At 44.0% G+C, this 23715-nt stretch overlaps 1 protein-coding gene across 2 annotated transcripts in view; it reads right to left on the bottom strand.

The window, feature by feature from the left end:
- LOC126282013 (zwei Ig domain protein zig-8-like) overlaps nucleotides 1–23715 on the bottom strand; it is a 1268067-nt gene that overhangs the window by 428257 nt on the left and 816095 nt on the right. For both annotated transcript variants that reach the window (XM_049981405.1, XM_049981404.1), the window contains one exon: nucleotides 7364–7431. The gene's annotated coding sequence lies outside the window, so the exon portion shown is untranslated. The remainder of the gene's footprint in view (nucleotides 1–7363; nucleotides 7432–23715) is intronic.

The raw sequence follows: 23715 nt of genomic DNA, 5'->3' as shown, positions 1-23715 counted from the left end.
ATGTACTTTTTAACATCCACTGTGTTTTGAAGGTGTTACAGATTCTGGAGTAAACGGCGACCTATAGTGAATATTCTTGCATCAGATTTAGTGCATTGTCAATATAAACGGGTTTTGGAGAGAAACTATAACGACTACATAAATTACCAATCGCTCCCTCAATTTGTTTAGCTTATGACGATGACGGCAGTTCAATATTTTTAGTGATGCTGAAGCTACTGCTGATACAGTAGTTACTGATAAGAATGAAACTACTGGAGCTGACGATGGGAAGTTTGTAATGTGATAATTCTATGGTGTTGTGGCTGTAAATGGAGAACGTAAATTATGAATTGGATATAGCTTCGACGTCTGTTCTGTCATTGGATGCCGTGAACGGACATGGATTTGCACTCTTGGCAAAGACTCTCAGTTTATACATCATCCTACGAAAGGTATCCAGACACCTATTAATGAACACGAATATAGCGGATGTCCGTTCTTAATCTATATTACATCGTCAGATATGCTGCGGACACTTTCAATGAAGTTTCTTAACGTCTGGTAGACCATTATTTGTGAAGAGTCGAAACCAGAGTGGGCAGTAATGGTGGGTGCTGGGTCCTGGAGCGAAGTCGAAAAACTCATCCCAAAGGTCTTTCTGAGTTGAGGTCGGTAGTCTGACAGGTCGTACCATTTCACGAATGCTACTGTTCACAAGCCACTGCATCACAGATACTGCTTTATGCGTGGGTGCATCATCTTTTAACAGTTTCTCTGCTCTATGTAGTACACAACGTTGTAAAATGTGCTCACATCCTTGAGCATTTTAGTGTTTTCTTAATTGTAAGAGGTGGGTCATACCATAACCACGAAACCATCCCCATACCATAACATAAACTCACCCGTGCCTCACTGTTGGTGGTACACCTGATGACGGGTAACATTCTCAAGGCAATCGTCAAACCCAGAAATATCCATCGGATTACCAAAGGGTGTAACGTGATTCATCTCTCCAAATGACTCGTTTACAGTCACCCAGCGGCCAGTGACGTGGCTCTTTACACCACCTTAAACGTCGTTCAGCAGCTGGACTACACACACGTGTGGCTTCTGAAGAGCTGCTCGATCATTGTATCTCATTATAATACACTCATGGCGCACAGTCACACAGTCATTGTGCTAACTGGACTACTAGTAAGAGATTGTTACTCATGCGTGATTCCTCCTGCTAATTTCGTGCTGTGGTCTCAAAAAAAAAAAAAAATAAAATAAAATAAATAAATATTGCCAAATGCTCGACGGTCCCTCCCCATCAGTAGATGAGAGCTCACTGGTATTGGTTTTAGTTGTTGTTATCCCTTCGCGTTTCCAGTTTGCTGTCACAGCACTAACAGTCGACTAGAGACGATTTAGAAACATTAAGCTGTACCTGATGGAGTTGTCACTCAGGTGAAATGCAGTGACTAATCCTCGTACGAGGTCAGTGAGCAGTCCTGACCAACCCACGCAACCGTAACCATAACAGGGCGAAGGGTGGGGGAGGACTGCATTTACAGGCGAGAACAGCTGCTGGTGGGCTCGAATTACCCTCCCGCTTTACGGGCTCCCACGCAAGTGACTGCCACAAACGTGAGGTGGTGAGCGCGGGGCCAGATGGAGCACCTGGAGGATCGCAGGAGGCGGCCGCAGCTTCTGGAGAGCGCCGCACCGCGCCGCGGCTGCCGGATTGAATTTCCGAGGGGAAGCACGCTCTGCGATAATAACTTCCGGCGGCGCACGGATTAGGCTCGCAGTAGTTTGGTGGCGGCTAAAGCGCGCCGGCAACGGAGTAACGGAGCTCGAGGAGACGACACGCCACCCTCTGCCAGTTGGTGGTCCTCTGGAAACTAATTCACAACCACCACATTCATGTATGGGTACACATTCTCCTTCATTGAAACGGCCGGGTATCAAATCAGCAGGCCTGTGCCGTTCTGTTGGCGGTGATACTTGCCTAGACCTCGGCCTACATGTGCCACATACGCTGTACAGTAACTCTGCTCTGACAGCCCTCCAGTATTAAAGCCGGCTAGAGTGGCCGAGCGGTTCAAGGCGCTACAGTCTGGAACCGCGCTACGGTCGCAGGTTCGAATCCTGCCTCTGGCATGGTTGTGTGTAATGTCCTCACGTCCTCACGTTAGTTAGGTTTAAGTCGTTCTAAGTTCTATGGGACTGATGACCTTAGGAGTTAGGTCCCATAGTGCTCAGAGCCATTTGAACTATTTTGAACCAGTATTGAAGCTAAATGTCGCTTACAACATGAAGAAGAAAACGACTGAGTTAAAACCAATTTATTTACCTCGTTTTGGGACTTCCCAAGTATAAATGAAACGTGCCGTAACAGACGAAAAGGACTCAGAGGCTGCCTGACAGTTAACGTGAAGCACCTAGAGGACAACGTATGAAGCCAGTACAATTTCTTAGAACTACGCATCATTGACAGATATTTATAAGACCAAAGTTAAAATTATCTCGGACAGGTAGAGCAGCCAACGGCGTGTACAGTGTTTCTCGTTTTTAATGTTCTTACCAAGCCTGGCATTGTGTATGAGGGGCGAAAACAGCGTCAGATGGTGAGTAAGCACTCCGAAGGGCCCTCATGCGAAACAGCTTTATCAGTACCTCACAGAGTTTTAAACAAGCCTCATAGTAAGTACTTGAGGCGTGCGATGATCAGTGCTGGGCTGTACGGGAAGGTTGGGGGCGGGGTCTGTTCGTCGTCAAGTTTCGGGTCGACAAGGCTTTACCTCTACAATGTGTTAGCTGGTTGGAGTGGCCGAGCGGTTCTAGGCGCTACAGTCAGGAACCGCGTGACCGCTACGGTCGCAGTTAGGAATCCTGCCTCAGGCATGGATGTGTGTGATGTCATTAGGTTAGTTAGATTTAAGTAGTTCTAAGTTCTAGAGGACTGATGACCTCAGAAGTTAAGTCCTATAGTGCTCAGAGCCATTTGAATCATTTGAACCAATCTACAATGTATTACGTAGTAAACGATCATAGATTGTGTCTTGCCGTGTGGCCAGAAGAAGAAGAAGAAGAAGAAGAAGAAGAAGAGAGAGAGAGAGAGAGAGAGAGAGCGAGAGAGAAAGAGACAGAGAGAGAGAGAGAGAGAGAGTTCTTCTTCCCTTCTTCAGGCGCAGCTGACGCTGTGGCCCCTAGGTGCAGCTCTCTGCATCCAACCGATTTTGCTATGCACATTGCATATGAAACTACAGATATATTATTAAATTTTATCAAATCTTTCTCATACTCCATAATCAGACCTTCACTGATACTAAAACAATACTATGAAATTCTCAATTCGTTATCTTCATTGCTTTCTGCGGTAAAGAAATTTATCTAAAAGCTGTAATAACCTCGATGATGTCACGAAACTGAGATGTAAAGAGTCACTCATAATATCAGTTGAAATTATAACTAAAGATATCAGTTCACGGAAGTTGTTTTTCTACTCTTTCGTTTGCTCTTGTTTCAGTAACTTGCTCATGTAATAGTAATCACCTCAAAATTATTATTTAATGATGTTTTGCTGTCTAAATAATGTGCAGAGAGTGAAAGACTATATGGAGAGCATTCGTAACGTGCGGTTCTTTCATTTTATTGAAAACTATATAAAATGTGTGGGTGGGACGTTCTTGTGCAACCATGAATCATGTGACGTATGTTCAAGTGTTGATGCTTTTGCATAAAAGCAGCCGAAAGGAATGTTCGTTGTTTAATCAATTACTAATTCATTTCTGCGGATAATACATGATAATTAAAAATTAAATTTCGATTGATAAATAGAGAAATTCTTTTAGAAGTTGCACTTGGTAATTCTATTGGACAACTTTGGAATTACCAAGAGAATGTGAGTGATCGTACTTTTCTGATTCGATGCCTAAATCAAAAACCAATAGGAATTAGGAAACTCTCGCTATTTTTGGAGTGTTTGCTACTAAAATTATGTGTCTGTAGAAGTCGCTCTGGATCCGTCTTGCTGTACGGATCAGTGCGTGTTCGCGCCACAGAACGTTTTGTCAAGGTGAAGAAAATCTTACGTTCTGTCGGCTGTTTTGCCGTATTTATGAAGCGACTACTGTTTTGAGCATTTTGTTAATAGTCTGGATTATTTAAATGGTTTTGTTTCGAAGCTATTGAAGTGTGAAATTTCTTGTCTGACTTAAACTCCGCACTGTGTGTTTCATGAAAATTTCATAACATTTTGGTGAGCACTTCTGTTTCATAAGCCCTCTGAAGGACTTTATGTAGCAAATGGCGTACAGCTCTGGATCACTTTCTGTACAGAAAGGGACACTTATTGAGTTCGGACTGGTGAACGTTTGGGTGCTTTCGTGTACAGTCTCGTACTAAAAATAGTAACCAACTCGCACGAACAATAGTTTGACAGTAAATACGGCATTGATAGCCACCTACAGTATATTTTGGAGGCAGTGATGGTAAATTATTTGTACTTTAAACATTATCAAGCAATTTAGCGTCCAGATGGCACAAATGGTGCGAATGATGTTCTGAGACTGTGTGGCGGAATTTTGGAATCAGAACTAAATGCTGATTCGCGGTCGTCGGGGAGCGTACGGAGTACAGCAAATTTGGCTTCGCTCTTGCGTGCGCGGGCAGTGGGCTTCGGGATCTGATCTTTGTCGGAAACGGACGGCCTTGCGATCTGGTAGCTCTTGTTGTTAAGAACATAGAATTCTTTGGACAGCCTTCGGGTCTAGGGGTTGACACAGAGTTGCTGCACGGCAGAAGTCGGCGTCTACATCATCTGGACGCTGCCTACCTACGACGTGCTGCCGATTTCAGTATCGGTACAGTATATTGCAGCTCCGGCATTTTCGGTGCTTATCAATTTTATACTGAATCCCTTAGCAGCACGAGCTCGCTTTGCTAGAAGTCCACCTTGCTTGTATCTCCATATGATCCCATCTGAGCTCTCACTACTAATTGCGATACTGCTCTATAGTCGGGAGATTAATATTTCATTCAATAGGACCTCCAGTTATTCACATCAATCTATTGCATCACAGAGAGCCCCTTGTTCTCGAGCCAATTGTTATTCTCATAACATTTAAGTATACCCTATCCTTTAACGTACTGTTTGTATCGATAATCATGTGCATTTAAGTTGTGATGTATAATATTTCTCACTGTAATATATAAGCTGCATATCATTTTGTAGATATATGCAGAATCTCATTTCCTGTTGTTTATTATGATAAAGCTCTGTTTTTGTGAGTACATTACGATTTTTATTAAATTATTGTAAGTGAGCACTCCTTATTTTACCAACTAGCAGGGTCCACCATCATTATTCTCCGTTAACGTTGTGAGCATAATTAATTAGGTGGTACGTAAGAAGAGGGTTCAAGTGCACGTCTCGTTCTCATGCAAAATTCGTCAGAATTAAAGAGGTACAAACTCTTCTCCACCTGAGCACCTCTCAACGCAAATAAGTATAGGAGACGTGTGAGCACTGTGTTAAATTACTACCTGAGCATCTGAAGCTGGATGGACGCCTACTAGTTACGAGTTGTAAGTAAACAAGAAAGTGACTGTTTTTAGCCGGCCTGTGTGACCGTGCGGTTCTAGGCGCTTCAGTCTGGAACCGCGTGACCACTACGGTCGCAGGTTCGAATCCTGCCTTGGCATGGATGTGTGTGATGTCCTTAGGTTAGTTAGGTTTAAGTAGTTCTAGGGGACTGATGACCACAGATGTTAAGTCCCATAGTGCTCAGAGCCATAAAGTCACTGTTTACAGTTGTAACACTCGTGTTAATATCTTCATCAGAGACTGTAGTGGTCGAGGCGGCGTTTATTTTCGATATTAAGTTTTCCCTCTATGCAGATGGCGCAAACACCCTTACTCGTCAATACATGTGTTAATACCTCGTGCTAAATCTGACTCTCTAAACATTTATGTAAAAAAGTTCAATTCTTGCTCTCAGAGTACAGCGGTTCACTGTATCTGATACCAGTTTAGTACCCGGATGTCTCTGACATCCATTTTTTCAGTAGATACTAATACTGAAGTATTTCCGAGAAGCAAAATCATAAATAAAAATACTATATAGGTCTTCCATCACTAGTCGTGAAACAGCTGTGTTTTGTTTCGTAAACTCTGTCGAAACATCTAGCGTTATTATTAAAATGAATGGGAAGAATCATACTAATAACAGTATTATAAGGTGGAACTTTGCTCTTTACCATGTCAGAAGTATTGTTAAGAAGAGTTATCTTGAGTTATAACGGAGCAGCAAAGTTGAGGATGCAGACCTCCAACCGGATTCATATGCAAACTGTGCAGTCCAGCTGAGTGCTGCGAAAGTAGGCGCAGGCCAGCGCGCCAGTGGAGAAAGAGCGGACAACAAGACAGTGTTCAGCGCTCCCTGTCTACACTGACTTAACCAGTCACTCATCGTTGGTCGGCCGCAGCTCGGTCGCGGACTTCGAGAGCATCAGTACTGAGTATTAGGAACACGTTACTTGGCCTGCGTTCTGCAAGTGGTAATAGTAGCTAAAGTACTTGTATGCAAGAGACGAAGGAAGTACAGGAATCAAGGCAACTTAAGCTAACTTTATTTTCTAGTTAGAAATCAAGACTTCAATTAATCGTCAAGTGATTTGTACAGATGACTGGATTCCTGCCACTGGCCACCGGAACTTCTCTCTTTCCTTCTTATCGGTGCAGACTCGCATATCATCTGACACAACGCGAAAATTGCCAGTCATAGTGGGCACTTATACACCAACATCTGAAGCAATGCACGAGGATCGAATCAGCAAATTTAAAATTCAGGTGGAGCAATGCGAACGCCAAACTGAAAGTAGTGATCGTGATGGGTATTTTTAGCTGTTCTCTACCACGAATTAGAAAATCTCCTGTACTGTATACTTTGATCACTGGAGCAGAAACGTTATCGATGACAATTCATGAAGTCGGGCGTCATCGGCCTGAAACATAACATGTGCCGATCCATTGAGTGAGCTTCGGAAAATCATGAAAAATCCGAATAGTACTACAGAGTTCGTATTTTTAGTCTCCTGCTGCCGAATAAAAGTACATCACATTCGAATAACTCATATTGTGCATTGAGAAACAGGGATTCGGTGAACTGTGGAGTTCCGCTGACAACGATTGTCCATTAGCAGTTGGTTTCAAAGTCTCCTCGATTTCATCCCAGGCCTAGTTGCTTATATCAGAGAAGTAACACTGAATCTTGACAGTTTCATCACATTCAATCCAGAAACGTACCAGCTACGCCGCACGTTTACATATACACCGAGAAACCTCACTCGTCGTGGGAAACAGTCGAAAGAGGTTGTGCAGGGAGTAACTCACCTTGCAAGGAACTCCTGTTTCGCTATCTAAGCTTCACGGTAGGGGATTCCTTCACTCTCTGCGGGCTCCTGCAACATAAAGATATAAAAATTATGTACATATATGTGTCTTCTTGTTTGCACAGATTTATTGCCATTTGAGTTATTAATTAGATGCATATTTTGTGAAAGATATCTAACGTTAATAATAGCATAGAACGAGCGCAGTAACGGGGGCGTCAGATTAGTAGGGGTTCAAGAGTGTACTCCACGTAATAAGTGGAATAAAGTAAGCAGGTAACTGTTGCAATGATTAAGTTTCCAGGAAAGGATGAAACGGTTACGAACATTATTTCCACCAAGTGAAGTTAAGATAATTTTTAGGAAAGTTTGCCACCGATGATAATAAATTTGACAATTGAAATTGACCCTCAGCCTCTGGCTACTCCCATTATGAAGAAATGAGACTAATTTGTGCTACTAAAAAGAACAATGTTCCTATGGGGAGGGGGGGAATCAAAATAAATAGAGGGGAGAGTATTGTACCGTGGTACACGTTCAGACTTTCGACTCTAAGTACCCTGTAATAAAAATTTATTTTCTTATTCCAGTTTTTAATGAAGATATTCAATTTCTGTTAGCTGCAGTCTTTCTCTGAAGTTGAAAAAAAAGTTATTACGAAAAATTAAGGTTTTTTTCAAATGTATGTCATGATAATGTTCCAAGCAACAAATATTAACCTGAAATGTAAAAGCGTTGCAGTGCAGAAGTACTTGTCAGTAGCGTATTAAATAGTCTGTCTGTTCCATTATTAATCTGTTACACACCAACAATCATTAAGTGAAATCAAGTTAAGCCGAAGTATTTAAGAACAAGTTATACGTTAAACAGAGATTGGAGTAGAAGCCGTTGGAAGGAAACACAGATTTCCATTTTCAAGGCAGGTAAAATTTTTTACACATTCAAAATGGTTCAGATGGCTCTGAGCAACACGAGCCTTCACTTCTGAGGTCATCAGTCACCTAGAACTTATAAGTACTTAAATCTAAGTAACCTAAAGACAATGCACACATCCATGCCCGAGACAGGATTCGAACCTACGACCTTAGCGGTAGCGCGGTTCCAGACTGTGTCACCTAGAACTGCTCGGCCACACCGGCCGGCTTTTACACATTAAAATAACATTTTATTTGTAAGTATCACATGTTTCATAATAAAGGACCCGTCATGTGTTTCAGGGTACAGGATGGTGCACGACCAATGATGTACGTGTCCGATGTCAACATGATACCTAAATGGTTCTAAACATACATATGATTTTACTCACCATAAAATTCAGTACCTAAAGAAGTAGCAGTGTATTGCAGTTAGCTTTAACATATAATACAGCACTTAGATTAAATATGTAGAAGGCGTCATTATTACAAACGTTGCGCTGAACTGAATCTCATGTCTATTATGAACAAAACATGTAGAACACGGCGGAATCTGTTCATGGTGATCTCTAGTTCGCACTCACTTGTGTGATTCCAAAATCCGTCACTAGCCTGAAGTACCGACCAATAAACAGCGTTTGTTTCTAGGTACACTGTTCCTTCGTGCATCATTTCGCTGCGATGGTTTTTATGTAACGGGACTCCTCTCCAATCAGCCGTTTTGAATGATTTATGAACATCAAACGACGTCAATTAAGTGGTGCACACACTTAGACTCGGCATGTACTGATACGGAAACCGATCGTGTTCTTTTTGAATGAAACATTCCAGCTTAAGCTTAAACAATGTAATGCAATCGTGGAAGGTTTAAACGGAGACAGCCAGAGGGGGATTCGAACCCTCATCCTCTCCCATTCAGGCGCTGCGACTCCCCACTGCGCCACATGACGCAATACAGTCTCAGATCACTTCAGCAGAGTTACTACTCCTCATCAACTAGGCACGACAGAGGACAACAAATGACTTCAAACGCGCCCTTCTAGGAATGTAACAGCTCAGTGTAGCCCATACCAAAGTGTAACTGACATGCTCGGCGAACTTACATTATACTCTATGGGTGAAAGGCGACGCTACTCTAGCTGAACCCTGCATGTTAAATTTAAAGATCCGGTATTCACAGAACACAATCATTCTACTCAAGCCACCATATCTCTAACGTAACGAGAATACCATAGCAGAGTCTGGGGCGCATACTAACTCATACAGCCTGTATAATTGCTTGCAGAACGTATTTATCTGCGTACGTCCGTCAACTCTTCATAAGAAAGTGGAGAAGTATGCTTTCATACTTCTTCTTTCAAATAACTTCGCGAATGCAGCTGCGTGACCTCACTGACAGCAGACGATATTTTAACAGGTGACCACCGCGACATTTTCAAGGCGAAAATGGAGCTTCAAAGCACTGTGTAAGTAAGTTTGAAACCTCCGTTTGCAGAGATATTCCGGAAAGATAGCACTCTCTCTCTCTCTCTCTCTCTCTCTCTCTCTCTCTCTCTCTCTCTCTCTCTCTCTCTGAATACTAACACAACCACAGCACCAACGAATGTGTTAACTTAGTCCCTCTGTTTCCTGTCAAGAGAGTGGCCTGGATTTAATGAAAAACTTACAAAGTTACATCCCAAATTAATTTCAACATCTTCCTTTAGTGTATGCCAGGATCTCCTTGTTGTTACATTCCGTAGGATGACTAATGTCTAACCGATTTGCTCGTCTGTTGTAAGAGTGTGTGTGACATCCATGCACAGTACACCAGTCCGCTACGATCATGATAGTCCCATCAATACAAGACGTGACACAACTGCAAAGAAGAAGATAGACACACCGCCTTAGTCAAACCTGTAACATCCTTAACGGAACATAAGAGGGTTCTTAACTTAGATGGAGATGGTAAAACACATTTCAGGCCATATCTCCGAAAAAAACCGACCAATCTGATTGGAGACGCTCGTTGTGCAAGGCAGAAAGGCTGTAGATCTCGGCGCCAACCCGGTATCATCAGTCCCCTTGTGCGCGGTCTGTCACAGTTGAAAAAACACACAGGTTTCAAATCCGCCGTCTCCGAGGAACGTTCTTCCAAGTCTTCCACAAAATAATTTGGAATAGTAGGTGATAACGGGCCTCTCATCGGAACCCCGGCTGCTCTTACTACTGGTTATTGAATAAAAAGTTACATCTCAAAATAAGTTCATTAAGTCAACACCAAACCTAATCTCAGTTAACCGTATCTGACACAGGATCACGTGTGCACAGAGAGACTACAACAAAACTTTCTAAAATATCAATTACTGGGCTCATAAACTTTTTCTTAATTGCACGCATTTGCCGCACTAGTGACTATGATGATATTAAAGAACGTTCCAAATCGATAAAGATCTTAGGATCAGTGTTTGAAATTTATTTCTTTGAATGCAGTATGTGCAAACGGAAGGTAATTTATGCCTGCAAAAGGTTTCGCTGCACGAGGCAATGAAGACTTGTAATTCTGACGAGACCTCGGAGGTAGCAGCTGCTGACAAAAGACAAGTCCTGCGAGAATCGCTGTAGCCACCTGTTGCTGTAGATTGCCACAGCTCGGGTGCGCGTCTTAAACAAACGACGCGACGTCCTCAGCCGGGAAATACAAGTGTCAGTGAGGCCAGAGTTAATGTAGCACATACACTGGGGAATTACTTTCCTTTTAAAATTTCTTCCACATTTTTTTTTCTTTTATTCAGAATCCATGCTCTAAGAAGGAAAAAAAAGGAGGCGGGGTTCACAAGTGCACATTAAGATGCCAAAATTGCGCGGCATGTGTAACACAAACGGTAAAGTACTAAACTGCTGTACTGTCAGACACAAAGTTTATGAGTGATAATGGTAACGCAAATAATTTTAACCATTTTACCTTTGTGCCAGCCTTCGCGCAGCTGTAGATATAAAAAAGCCGTTTAGCATTCACATGGAAACATATTTCCTTACAACTCGTGTGCTTTTCCTTCGACATCCTGCAGTAAAGCTGATGTGTATCCACAATATAGAATCACATGCGCCTCGTTCTTATCTCTGTCTCAAAATAATGCTCCATAAGAGAAACTGAAAGAAAATGAAGCTCATTATAATCATGATTTCTCTACAGAGGAGAACCTAACGTTCCGGCTCTCTCATCATGTCTGTTGCTGCATATTGCGTGCTACTCACCCTCTTAAATGTGTATGACACGTATGAATCGCATAATTATGCACATTGCTATAATGTTTATTGCGAGGCCAATAGAAATGATTAGGAAGTTGTAAGAAAGCGTATACATACGAAAAGTAAGGTTTGAGCTTAGAATGGTGTTGTTAAAGCGAATCTCTCTTAACACAGATGTATATGTAGCAGACATAGTTCAATACATACAGAAGTAATTTTTAAACCAAACAGTGTTAAAACGAATAAAATGAGATGTTGGGAAGAAGCTGTGGTTCAACAATTTTGAACTTCATCTAAGAGCTATAAAATACGTTACACGTTATCCCTTTTTGAATACTTTGCCTCATTTGTTAACGTATTGTGTGTTAATTAAATGACTCGTCATATTGATCCGTACTGTGGCGTCTCCTACTCTTACTTTTTGGCCTTTTAAAACACATACCTCCAGAAACAATTACAGTCTTATTCCGTATGCAGTTCTCTCACAGACACTTGATGTAGTTACCTTCAGGTTCATCACTCATTCAGGAAGGTACATACATCACAAGCAGATATTATGATTCTCGAAACAATATAATAATTTTAATGACAATTAACTGTTACACAAATTTCTTTTCCAAACTTAACTGAACTGATACCATACCAATAGTAGATATTTTTCCACTTAAGTTACTTTTTTTATTGAATCCTTCCATTTTTCTTGTAATACTATGTAGAAATTTAACGGGTGAACTTAGTGCTGCTATTTGTCATCACTGGTGTGAGGGACACTACATGGAAGTTCATGAAACTGTACATCACCGAGGTACATAGTTGTTAGTAACTGTAACTTATTCACTTCGTAGCGGCGGTAGAATTGCGACTCTCTTATTTGTGGGACACAGACAGCCACAAGGAAAATTATAGGATCTTATCCGTTCTACCAAGAAGTCGTTAGACTTAGACATTCATAAGAAGAAACATTAGAATACTTGTAGGTCGAACTGGTTAGGAACACGATGTGAATTAGGTTCCCATTTCCTTAAAGAAAGACACTTAAGCGATTCATGTTCAAAAATGTTCAAATGTCTCTGAAATCTTATGGGACTTAACTGCTAATGTCATCTGTCGCTGAGCTTACACACTACTTCACCTTAATCACCCGAAGGACAGACACACGCGCCCATGCCCCAGGGAGGACTCGAACATCCGCCGGGACCAGCCGCACAGTCCACGACTGCAGCGCCTGAGACCGCTCGGCTAATCCCGCACGGCAATCGATTCATGAAAATCCTAGGAAATCTAAAGTGTGACAGTCAACGGGTGTTCGAACTCTGCTCCAGAAGGATTAGTGTATCTTACTACTGTGCAGTTTATCTTCCGAAACATGAACCCATCTGATTGATAGCAGTCTGGTGTTGAAGCTTGAGGACTGAAGTATGATGCGTCATAAGTAACATAACGTGGTGAAACGTGGACCATCCATAGAAAGAACTGCTACAGTATAGTGCTGAAGCCAAATGAACGAACCACGCAATGACACTAACAGAAGTGACATTTTTACTGGGAGACAATAATTACACCGAGTTATGATGGCTCCCTGAACATTAAAAAGGTGTAACATGGTTCTTAATAAGGTGGCCGATCATTGAGGACGGAAGTGCATATTTTGCATCACGTTCCCATATTGGCCACAAGATTGTTAAGGAGTTCTTGAGGTGGGGCGTTCATTTCCTTCACCAGCGTGGTTGACAACTGCTGCATGGTTGCCCTTTTATGCGGACTAGCTGTAATACGTCTCTGCCACGTACACCACAATTGCGAGGAGGGATTTAAGTCGGAGGAACGTACAGACCTGTCCATTCACCGCATATCTTCTCGCTCCAAGAGCTCTTCCACCGGCGCGGTTCGATGCTGTAGCACAGTGTCGTCCACAATCTTAAAGTCAGGGTCGAATGCATTCCTGAAAAGACGCACATGGGGAGGAAGCAGAGTGTCATAATAACATTGACCGGTGAGCGGGCCACGTTCAATGATTTGGACGCCAGTATGCCCATGCAACATATTATCCACACCGTAACACCTGGACCACCAAGACGATAATCTTTGACAACGTTCCTACGAGCATTACGTGTTCCCACCTCTCGCCCAGCACTGCCACCGCCTTCGTAGCTACGGCCGCAACGGCGCTTACATGATTGTGCTCTGCTCGTTAGTAACCGTAGGAAGTAGGCAAAGGAGTGAGATTGAAATTCTGTGTGAAAGTATTGCTGTGACCTGATTTCTTCATGCTACTGCTTCCCTCAGTGAAAATGCTACTGCTTCCCTCAGCGAAAATGATGGAGAATTTGAAAGACCTGTTGAATGGACTGAACGATGTGATCAGTACACACTATGGATTAGGAGTAAATAGAAGGAAGATAAAAATAGTGGGGAGTAGCAGAAATGAGATTATCAATAAACGTAACATCAGAAATACACACCGGGGAGTACCGAATTGAAGTAATCCTGCTACCTTGGAAGAAAATAACACATTATACCCTCAGTAACACTGGAAACCACAGATTCAGAAGGAAGAAAGCTACAAATGCGAATATCTGCAAGTAAAATAGAGAATGATAGGATAAGCAATTCACCCAAGTTTGATGCTAATGCGCATGCCCACGAAACCAGCACTGGCGCTTGCAATCAGACAGTGGGCCGCTTTTCAATGGTGCATACATCTACATCTACATGACTACTCTGCAATTCACATTTAAGTGCTTGGCAGAGGGTTCATCGAACCACAATCATACTATCTCTCTACAGTTCCACTCCCGAACAGCGAGCGGGAAAAACGAACACCTAAACCTTTCTGTTCGAGCTCTGATTTCTCTTATTTTATTTTGATGATCATTCCTACCTATGTAGGTTGGGCTCAACAAAATATTTTCGCATTCGGAAGAGAAAGTTGGTGACTGAAATTTCGTAAAAAGGTCTCGCCGCGACGAAAAACGTCTATGCTGTAATGACTTCCATCCCAACTCGTGTATCATATCTGCCACACTCTCTCCCCTATAACGCGATAATACAAAACGAGCTGCCCTTTTTTGCACCCTTTCGATGTCCTCCGTCAATCCCACCTGGTAAGGATCCCACACCGCGCAGCAATATTCTAACAGAGGACGAACGAGTGTAGTGTAAGCTGTCTCTTTAGTGGACTTGTTGCATCTTCTAAGTGTCCTGCCAATAAAACGCAACCTTTGGCTCGCCTTCCCCACAATATGATCTATGTGGTCCTTCCAACTGATGTTCGTAATTTTAACACCCAGGTACTTAGTTGAATTGACAGCATTGAGAATTGTACTATTTATCGAGTAATCGAATTCCAACGGATTTCTTTTGGAACTCATGTGGATCATCTCACACATTTCGTTATTTAGCGTCAGCTGCCACCTGACACACCATATAGCAATCTTTTCTAAATCGCTTTGCAGCTGATACTGGTCTTCGGATGACCTTACTAGACGGTAAATTACAGCATCATCTGCGAACAGTCTAAGAGAACTGCTCAGATTGTCACCCAGGTCATTTATATAGATCAGGAACAGTAGAGGTCCCAGGACGCTTCCCTGGGGAACACCTGATATCACTTCAGTTTTACTCGATGATTTGCCGTCTATTACTACGAACTGCGACCTTCCTGACAGGAAATCACGAATCCAGTCGCACAACTGAGACGATACCCCATAGCTCCGCAGCTTGATTAGAAGTCGCTTGTGAGGAACGGTGTCAAAAGCTTTCCGGAAATCTAGAAATACGGAATCAACTTGAGATCCCCTGTCGATAGCGGCCATTACTTCGTGCGAATAAAGAGCTAGCTGCTTTGCACAAGAGCGATGTTTTCTGAAGCCATGCTGATTACGTGTCAATAGATCGTTCCCTTCGAGGTGATTCATAATGTTTGAATACAGTATATGCTCCAAAACCCTACTGCAGACCGACGTCAATAATATAGGTCTGTAGTTAAATGGATTACTCCTACTACCCTTCTTGAACACTGGTGCGACCTGCGCAATTTTCCAATCTGTAGGTACAGATCTATCGGTGAGCGAGCGGTTGTATATGAGTGCTAAGTAGGGAGCTATAGTATCAGCGTAATCTGAAAGGAACCTAATCGGTATACAATCTGGACCTGAAGACTTGCCCGTATCAAGCGATTTGAGTTGCTTCGCAACCCCTAAGGTATCTAATTCTAAGAAACTCATGCTAGCAGATGTTCGTGTATCAAATTCTGGAATATTCCATTCGTCTTCCCTGGTGAAGGAATTTCGGAAAACTGCGTTCAATAACTCCGCTTTAGCGGCACAGTCGTCGATAACAGTACCATCGGCACTGCGCAGCGAAGATATTGACTGCGTCTTGCCGCTTGTGTACTTTACATACGACCAGAATTTCTTCGGATTTTCTACCAAATTTCGAGACAATGTTTCGTTGTGGAACCTATTAAAGGCATCTCGCATCGAAGTACGTGCCACATTTCACGCGTCTGTAAATTTTAGCCCATCTTCGGGATTTCGCCTTCTTCTGAACTTCGCATGCTTTTTCCGTTGCCTCTGCAACAGCGTTCGGACCTGTTTTGTGTACCACGGGGGATCAGTTCAATCTCTTACCAATTTATGAGGTATGAATCTCTCAATTGCTGTTGCTACTATATCTTTGAATTTGAGCCACATCTCGTCTACATTCGCATAGTCAGTTCGGAAGGAATGGAAATTGTCTTTTAGGAAGGCTTCTAGTGGTACTTTATCCGCTTTTTTAAATAAAATTATTTTGCGTTTGTTTCTGATGGATTTGGAAGAAATGGTATTGAGCCCAGCTTCAATGACCTTGTAATCACTAATCCCTGTATCAGTCATGATGCTCTCTATCAGCTCTGGATTGTTTGTGGCCAAGAGCTCAAGTGTGTTTTCGCAACCATTTACAATTCGCGTGGGTTCGTGGACTAACTGCTCGAAATAATTTTCGGAGAATGCATTTAGGACAATCTCGGAAGACGTTTTCTGCCTACCACCGGTTTTGAACAAGTATTGTTGCCAACATACCGAGGGTAGGTTGAAGTCCCCACCAACTATAACCGTATGAGTGGGGTATTTATTTGTTACGAGACTCAAACTTTCTCTGAACTGTTCCGCAACTGTATCATCGGAGTCTGGGGGTCGGTAGAAGGAGCCAATTATTAACTTAATTCGGCTGTTAAGTATAACCTCCACCCATACCAATACGCACGGAGTATCTACTTCGACTTCACTACAAGATAAACCACTACTGACAGACACAAACACTCCACCACCAATTCTGCCTAATCTATCTTTCCTGAACACCGTCTGAGACTTCGTAAAAATTTTTGCAGAACTTATTTCAGGCTTTAGCCAGCTTTCTGTACCTATAACGATATCAGCTTCTGTGCTTTCTATTAGCGCTTGAAGCTCAGGGACTTTTCCAGCGCAACTACAACAATTTACTAGACGAGTCATAAACGCGACGACAACACCTCGACTCGAGGAGGGCGCAAGTAGACGCAGAACACAAGGTAGACGTCTTGGACGACGTTTCTCACAGTTAAGCCAGTTTGAAAGGGGCCTAATCATAGACATGAAAACCGCACGCTGGTCGACACGCCGTGTGGCTCGTCAGGTCGACAGCTGGAAGTGTTCCATCAGGCGATGTTGGAAGCACTGGACACAAGATGGCAGCGACGTGTGACGAACACTGCCTGGAAGTACCAGGGTAACGACGAGGTGAGAGGATTGTGGGGTCCTGCCCACTGGTCTCTTACAGAATTGCCTAAAGGATGCTGCTTTCTGGGATAGCTATACAACAACTCAGGTAAATCACATAAAAGGTTTTACCGGGTGATCAAAAAGTCAGTATAAATTGTAAAACTGATAAATCACGGAATAATGTAGACACAGAGGTACAAATTGACACACAAGCTTGGAATGACATAGGGTTTTATTAGAATCAAAAAATACAAACGTTCGAAAAATGACCGACAGATGGCGCTTCATCTGATCACAATAGCAATAATTAGCATAACAAAGTAAGACAAGGTAAAGATGGTGTTCTTTACAGGAAATGCTCAATATGTCCACCATAATTATTCAATAATAGCTGTAGTCGAGGAATAATGTTGTGAACAACACTGTAAAGCATGTCCGGATTTATGCCGAGGCACTGGCGTGGATGTTGTTTTTTTATCATCCCTAGGGATGTCGGTCGATCACGATATACTTGCGACTTCAGGTAACTCCAAAGACAATTATCGCACGGACTGCGATCTGGGCACCTGGAAGGCTAAGCATGACGAAAGTAGCGGCTAAGCACACGATCATCACCAAAAGACGCGAGCAAGATATCTTTCACGCGTCTAGTAATATGGTTTTTTTGTTAGTTCTAATAAAGCCCCATGTCATTCCAAGCATGTGTGTCAATTTTTACCTCTCTATCTACATTATCCCGTGGTTTATTAAGTTTTCAAATTTAAACTGACTTTTTGATCAGCCGGTATTACAATAAAGTAGATTGACATTAGTTAACTTTGGTTTACAATGCTGTCGCAAGCGACGGGCAATATGCTATTATTCAGTGTCCTACACTATACAGGGTGTTACAAAAAGGTACGGCCAAACGTTCACGAAACATTCCTCACTCACAAAGAAAGAAAATATGTGATGTGGACATGTGTCCGGAAACGCTTACTTTCCATGTTAGAGCTCATTTTATTACTTCTCTTCAAATCACATTAATCATGGAATAGAAACACACAGCAACAGAACGTACCAGTGTGACTTCAAATACCTCGTTACAGGAAATATTCAAATTGTCCTCCGTTAGCGAGGATACATGCATCCACCCTCCGGAATCCCTGATGCGCTGATGCAGCCCTGCAGAATGGCGTATTGTATCACAGCCGTCCACAATACGAGCACGAAGAGTCTCTACATTTGGTACCGAGGTTGCGCAGACAAGAGCTTTCAGATGCCCCCATAAATGAAACTGAAGAGGGTTGAGGTCGGGAGAGCGTCGAGGCCATGGATTTGATCCGCCTCTACCAACCCATCGGTCACCGAATCTGTTGTTGAGAAGCGTACGAACACTTCGACTGAAATGTGCAGGAGCTCCATCGTGCATGAACCACATGTTGTGTCGTACTTGTAAAGGCAGATGTTCTAGTAGCACAGGTAGAGTATCCCGTATGAAATCATGATAACGTGCTCCATTGAGCGTAGGTGGAAGAACTAAAATGAGCTCTAACATGGAAATTCAGCGTCTCCGGACACATGTCCACATAACATCTTCTCTTTATTTGTGTGTGAGTAATGTTTCCTGAAAGTTTTGCCGTACCTTTTTGTAACAGCCTGTATATATTGTCCATGCAAGTATGTCACTCATTCATGTGGATCACTAATAACAGCTCTTCGAGTGCTCTCTCCTAGTCCGGGTTTCCTAGTGTCCGTATTCTAATGTCCAGCCGTGCTGGCGGGAGCGGCGCTTATACACTCCTGGAAATTGAAATAAGAACACCGTGAATTCATTGTCCCAGGAAGGGGAAACTTTATTGACACATTCCTGTGGTCAGATACATCACATGATCACACTGACAGAACCACAGGCACATAGACACAGGCAACAGAGCATGCACAATGTCGACACTAGTACAGTGTATATCCACCTTTCGCAGCAATGCAGGCTGCTATTATCCTATGGAGACGATCGTAGAGATGCTGGATGTAGTCCTGTGGAACGGCTTGCCATGCTATTTCCACCTGGCGCCTCAGTTGGACCAGCGTTCGTGCTGGACGTGCAGACCGCGTGAGACGACGCTTCATCCAGTCCCAAACATGCTCAATAGGGGACAGATCCGGAGATCTTGCTGGCCAGGGTAGTTGACTTACATCTTCTAGAGCACGTAGGGTGGCACGGGATACATGCGGACGTTCATTGTCCTGTTGCAACAGCAAGTTCCCATGCCGATCTAGGAATGGTAGAACAATGGGTTCGATGACGGTTTGGATGTACCGTGCACTATTCAGTGTCCCCTCGACGATCACCAGAGGTGTACGGCCAGTGTAGGAGATCGCTCCCCACACCATGATGACGGGTGTTGGCCATGTGTGCCTCGGTCGTATGCAGTCCTGATTGTGGCGCTCACCTGCACGGCGCCAAACACGCATACGACCATCATTGGCACCAAGGCAGAAGCGACTCTCATCGCTGAAGACGACACGTCTCCATACGTCCCTCCATTCACGCCTGTCGCGACACCACTGGAGGCGGGCTGCACGATGTTGGGGCGTGAGCGGAAGACGGCCTAACGGTGTGCGGGACCGTAGCCCAGCTTCATGGAGACGGTTGCGAATGGTCCTCGCCGATACCCCAGGAGCAACAGTGTCCCTAATTTGCTGGGAAGTGGCGGTGCGGTCCCCTACGGGACTGCGTAGGATCCTACGGTCTTGGCGCGCATCCGTGCGTCGCTGCGGTCCGGTCCCAGGTCGACGGGCACGTGCACCTTCCGCCGACCACTGGCGACAACATCGATGTACTGTGGAGACCTCACGCCCCACGTGTTGAGCAATTCGGCGGTACGTCCACCCGGCCTCCCGCATGCCCACTATACGCCCTCGCTCAAAGTCCGTCAACTGCACATACGGTTCACGTCCACGCTGTCGCGGCATGCTACCAGTGTTAAAGACTGCGATGGAGCTCCGTATGCCACGGCAAACTGGCTGACACTGACAGCGGCGGTGCACAAATGCTGCGCAGCTAGCGCCATTCGACGGCCAACACCGCGGTTCCTGGTGTGTCCGCTGTGCCGTGCGTGTGATCATTGCTTGTACAGCCCTCTCGCAGTGTTCGGAGCAAGTATGGAGGGTCTGATACACCGGTGGCAATGTGTTCTTTTTTCCATTTCCAGGAGTGTATTCTCTTCTGCGAGAGGCCGCTCCTGCCGTGCTGGGGTCCTAGTGACCGAACTACTGGCTGACTTTGCCTCACAGCCTTCTCTGCTCTCGCCCTCTTCACCTTCGTGCCGTCGCTTGTCGCTATGCCGGATAAGGATTTTGCGGGAAAGTCATCAGTGGTGTTACGGTGACTCATTCCGCGATACAAGCTCATGTACGGGTCATAGTCGTTCCATAAGCCATTTGTGGTCTCCGCGTGGACGCGAATTTGCAATCCAGTCATGCCATGTCTACATCTACAATTACATTTATACTCCGCAAGCCACTCAACGGTGGGTGGCAGAGGGCACTTTGCGTGCCACTGCCAGTACCTCCCTTACCTGTTCCAGTCGCGTATGGTTCGCGGGGAGAACGACTGCCGGAAAGCCTCTGTGCGAGTTCGAATCTCTCTAATTTCATATTCGTGATCTCCTCGGGAGATATAAGTAAACGGAGGCAATATATTCGATACCTCATCCAGAAACGCACCTTCTCGAAACCTGGACAGCAAGCTACACCGCGATGCAGAGCGCCTCTCTTTTCTAAACATTTCCGTAACGCTATAACGCTTACCAAATAACACTGTGACGCAACGTGCCGCTCTTCTTTGCATCTTCTCTGTCAACCCGACCTGGTAAGGATCCCACACTGATGAGCAGTACTCAAGTATAGATCGAACGAGCGTTTTGTAAGCTACCTCATTTGTTGATGGACTACATTTTCTAAGGGCTCTCCCAATGAATCTCAACGTGGCACCCTCCTTACCAAGATTTAATTTTATGTGATCATTCCACTTCAAATTGTTCCGTACGCATACTCCCAGGTATTTTACAGAACTAACTGCTACCAGTGTTTGTTATGCTATCATAAAATCATATAACAAACGATCCTTCTCTCTATGTACTCGCAATACATTACATTTGTCTATGTTAAGGCCGGCCGCGGTGGTCTCGCGGTTCTAGGCGCGCAATCCGGAACCTTGCGACTGCTACGGTCGCAGGTTCGAATCCTGCTTCGGGCATGGATGTGTGTGATGTCCTTAGGTTAGTTAGGTTTAAGTAGTTCTAAGTTCTAGGGGACTAATGACCACAGCAGTTGAGTCCCATAGTGCTCAGAGCCATTTTCTATGTTAAGGGTCAGTTGCCACTCCCTGCGCCAAGTGTCTATCCGCTGCAGATCTTCCTGCATTTCGCTGCAATTTTCTATTGCTTCAACTTCTCTGTATACTACAGCATTATCCACGAAAAGCCGCATGGAACTTCCGACACTACTTACTAGGTCATTTATATATATTGTGAAAAGCAATGGTCCCATGACACTCCCCTGTTACACCCTAGAGGCCACCCCAGCGTCTGTAGACGTCTGTCCATTGAGAACAACATGCTATTTTTTTTTTTTTTTTGCTAAAAACTCTTCAATCCAGCTTTACAGTTGGTCTGATATTCCGTAGGCTCTTACTTTGTTTGTCAGGCGACAGTGCGGAATTGTATCTAAGGCTTCCCGGAAGTCAAGGAAAATGGCATCTACCTCAGAGGCTGTATCTAATATTTTCTGAGTCTCATGAATCAATAAAGCGAGTTGGGTCTCACACGATTGCTGTTTCCGGAATCCATGATGATTCCTACAGGACAGATTCTAGGTTTCCAGAAATAACATGACACTCGAGCAAAAAACATGTTCTAAAATTCTACGATAGATCGATGTCAGAGATATAGCCCTATGGTTTTGGGCATCAGCTCGACAACCCTTCTTGGAAACTGGAACTACCTGTGCTCTTTTCCAATCATTTGGAACCTCCTGTTCCTCTAGAGACTTGCGGTACACGGCTGTTAGAAGCGGGGCAATTTATTTCGCGTACTCTGTGTAGGATCGAATTGGTAAGCCGTCTGGTCCAGTGGACTTTCCTCTGTTGATTGATTTCCGTTTATTTTCTATTCCTTGGACACTTATTTCGATGTCAACCATTTTTTCGTTCGTGATAGGATGTACTGCCATTAATGCAGAGACATCGTAGACTCCGCCTACAGTGATGTCAAGCCAGAATAAAGTGGACGACCACAGATTGGCAAAACGTGGTGTTTAGTGGTGACGCCCGACTTGTTTTGGGGACGGATGGTAACCGAATACGGGTTTGGAGCCACCCATGCTGTCATGTCGCTCGCCGCATTACGCGTACAGTCTGTGTAATGGTCTGAGGGGCTGAGGCCTACGATAGCCGTATTCCTCAAACCATGTTAAATGACTCTTTAACGGGCCCATATGATCTACCAGGTGGCCTTTGACAGCAAGGTAATTCTCGTCCGCGTACGGCTTGCGTTTGCTCAAGACTTCCTACGCCATTAACTTTTCGTGATTGGTGTTCACATTCATACAGTCATATAGAAATTGTTGAAGCACTTCATGTTCGCCGTTGACTTATGAAATTACTTATTTCGCAATTGGAACTTCGGTCTTTGGGCTATTTACAAGTGGTATTCGAAAATATTTTGATTTAATACATGTTATCGTCATTTAAAGTCAGCGACTAATATGACGTCCGACAAAAAAATTATAATAATGAATCCTGCGTCATGTTCCAACGTTTTCATGGCTGCCTGCTCCCCGTACTTGTCCCCTACAGAGCATGTGTGGGACCTGCGGAAACGTCAGATGACACTGAGTCACTGGTAGTAGCTGTTCAAGGTTTGTGGGCCACTCTGCTTCCAGACAAAATCATAACGTGTTGCAGCATCTAGAGCTGCAAGAGATGGTCCAACAAATTATTTAGGTTGCATTGCATTTGTTTATTTGCACTCACTGTATTTGTTTACATGTCATGACTTTGTGATCAAGTAAACCTCTCCTCCGTCTCGTTACGTCTGATAAATCTCATTTCGAACCAGTGATCCCCTCTTTGTGCGTTGTTTCAAATATTCCTTACCGAGCGAGGTGGCGCAGTGGTTAGACACTGCACTCGCATTCGGGAGGACGACGGTTCAATCCCGCGTCCGGCCATCGTGATTTAGGTTTTCCGTGATTTCCCTGTATCACTCCAGGAAAATGCCGGGATGGTTCCTCTGTAAGGGCACGGCCGACTTCCTTCCCCATCCTTCCCTAATCCAATGAGAGCGATGACCACGCTGTCTGGTCTCCTTCCCCAAACAACCAACCAACCAAATATTCCTTACAAGACATGGAGAAGCAACGGCTGCAGGCCCGTCCACGCTCCTGACAAATAGAGAGTAGTTAAATAAGACTGTATTCACGTC

The sequence above is a fragment of the Schistocerca gregaria genome, chromosome 7 (assembly GCF_023897955.1).
Source record: "Schistocerca gregaria isolate iqSchGreg1 chromosome 7, iqSchGreg1.2, whole genome shotgun sequence".
In the NCBI taxonomy this organism is placed as follows: Eukaryota; Metazoa; Arthropoda; class Insecta; order Orthoptera; family Acrididae; genus Schistocerca; species Schistocerca gregaria.
The sequence above is the reverse complement of the archived record's forward strand: the minus strand, read 5'-3'. Positions and strand labels throughout refer to the sequence as shown.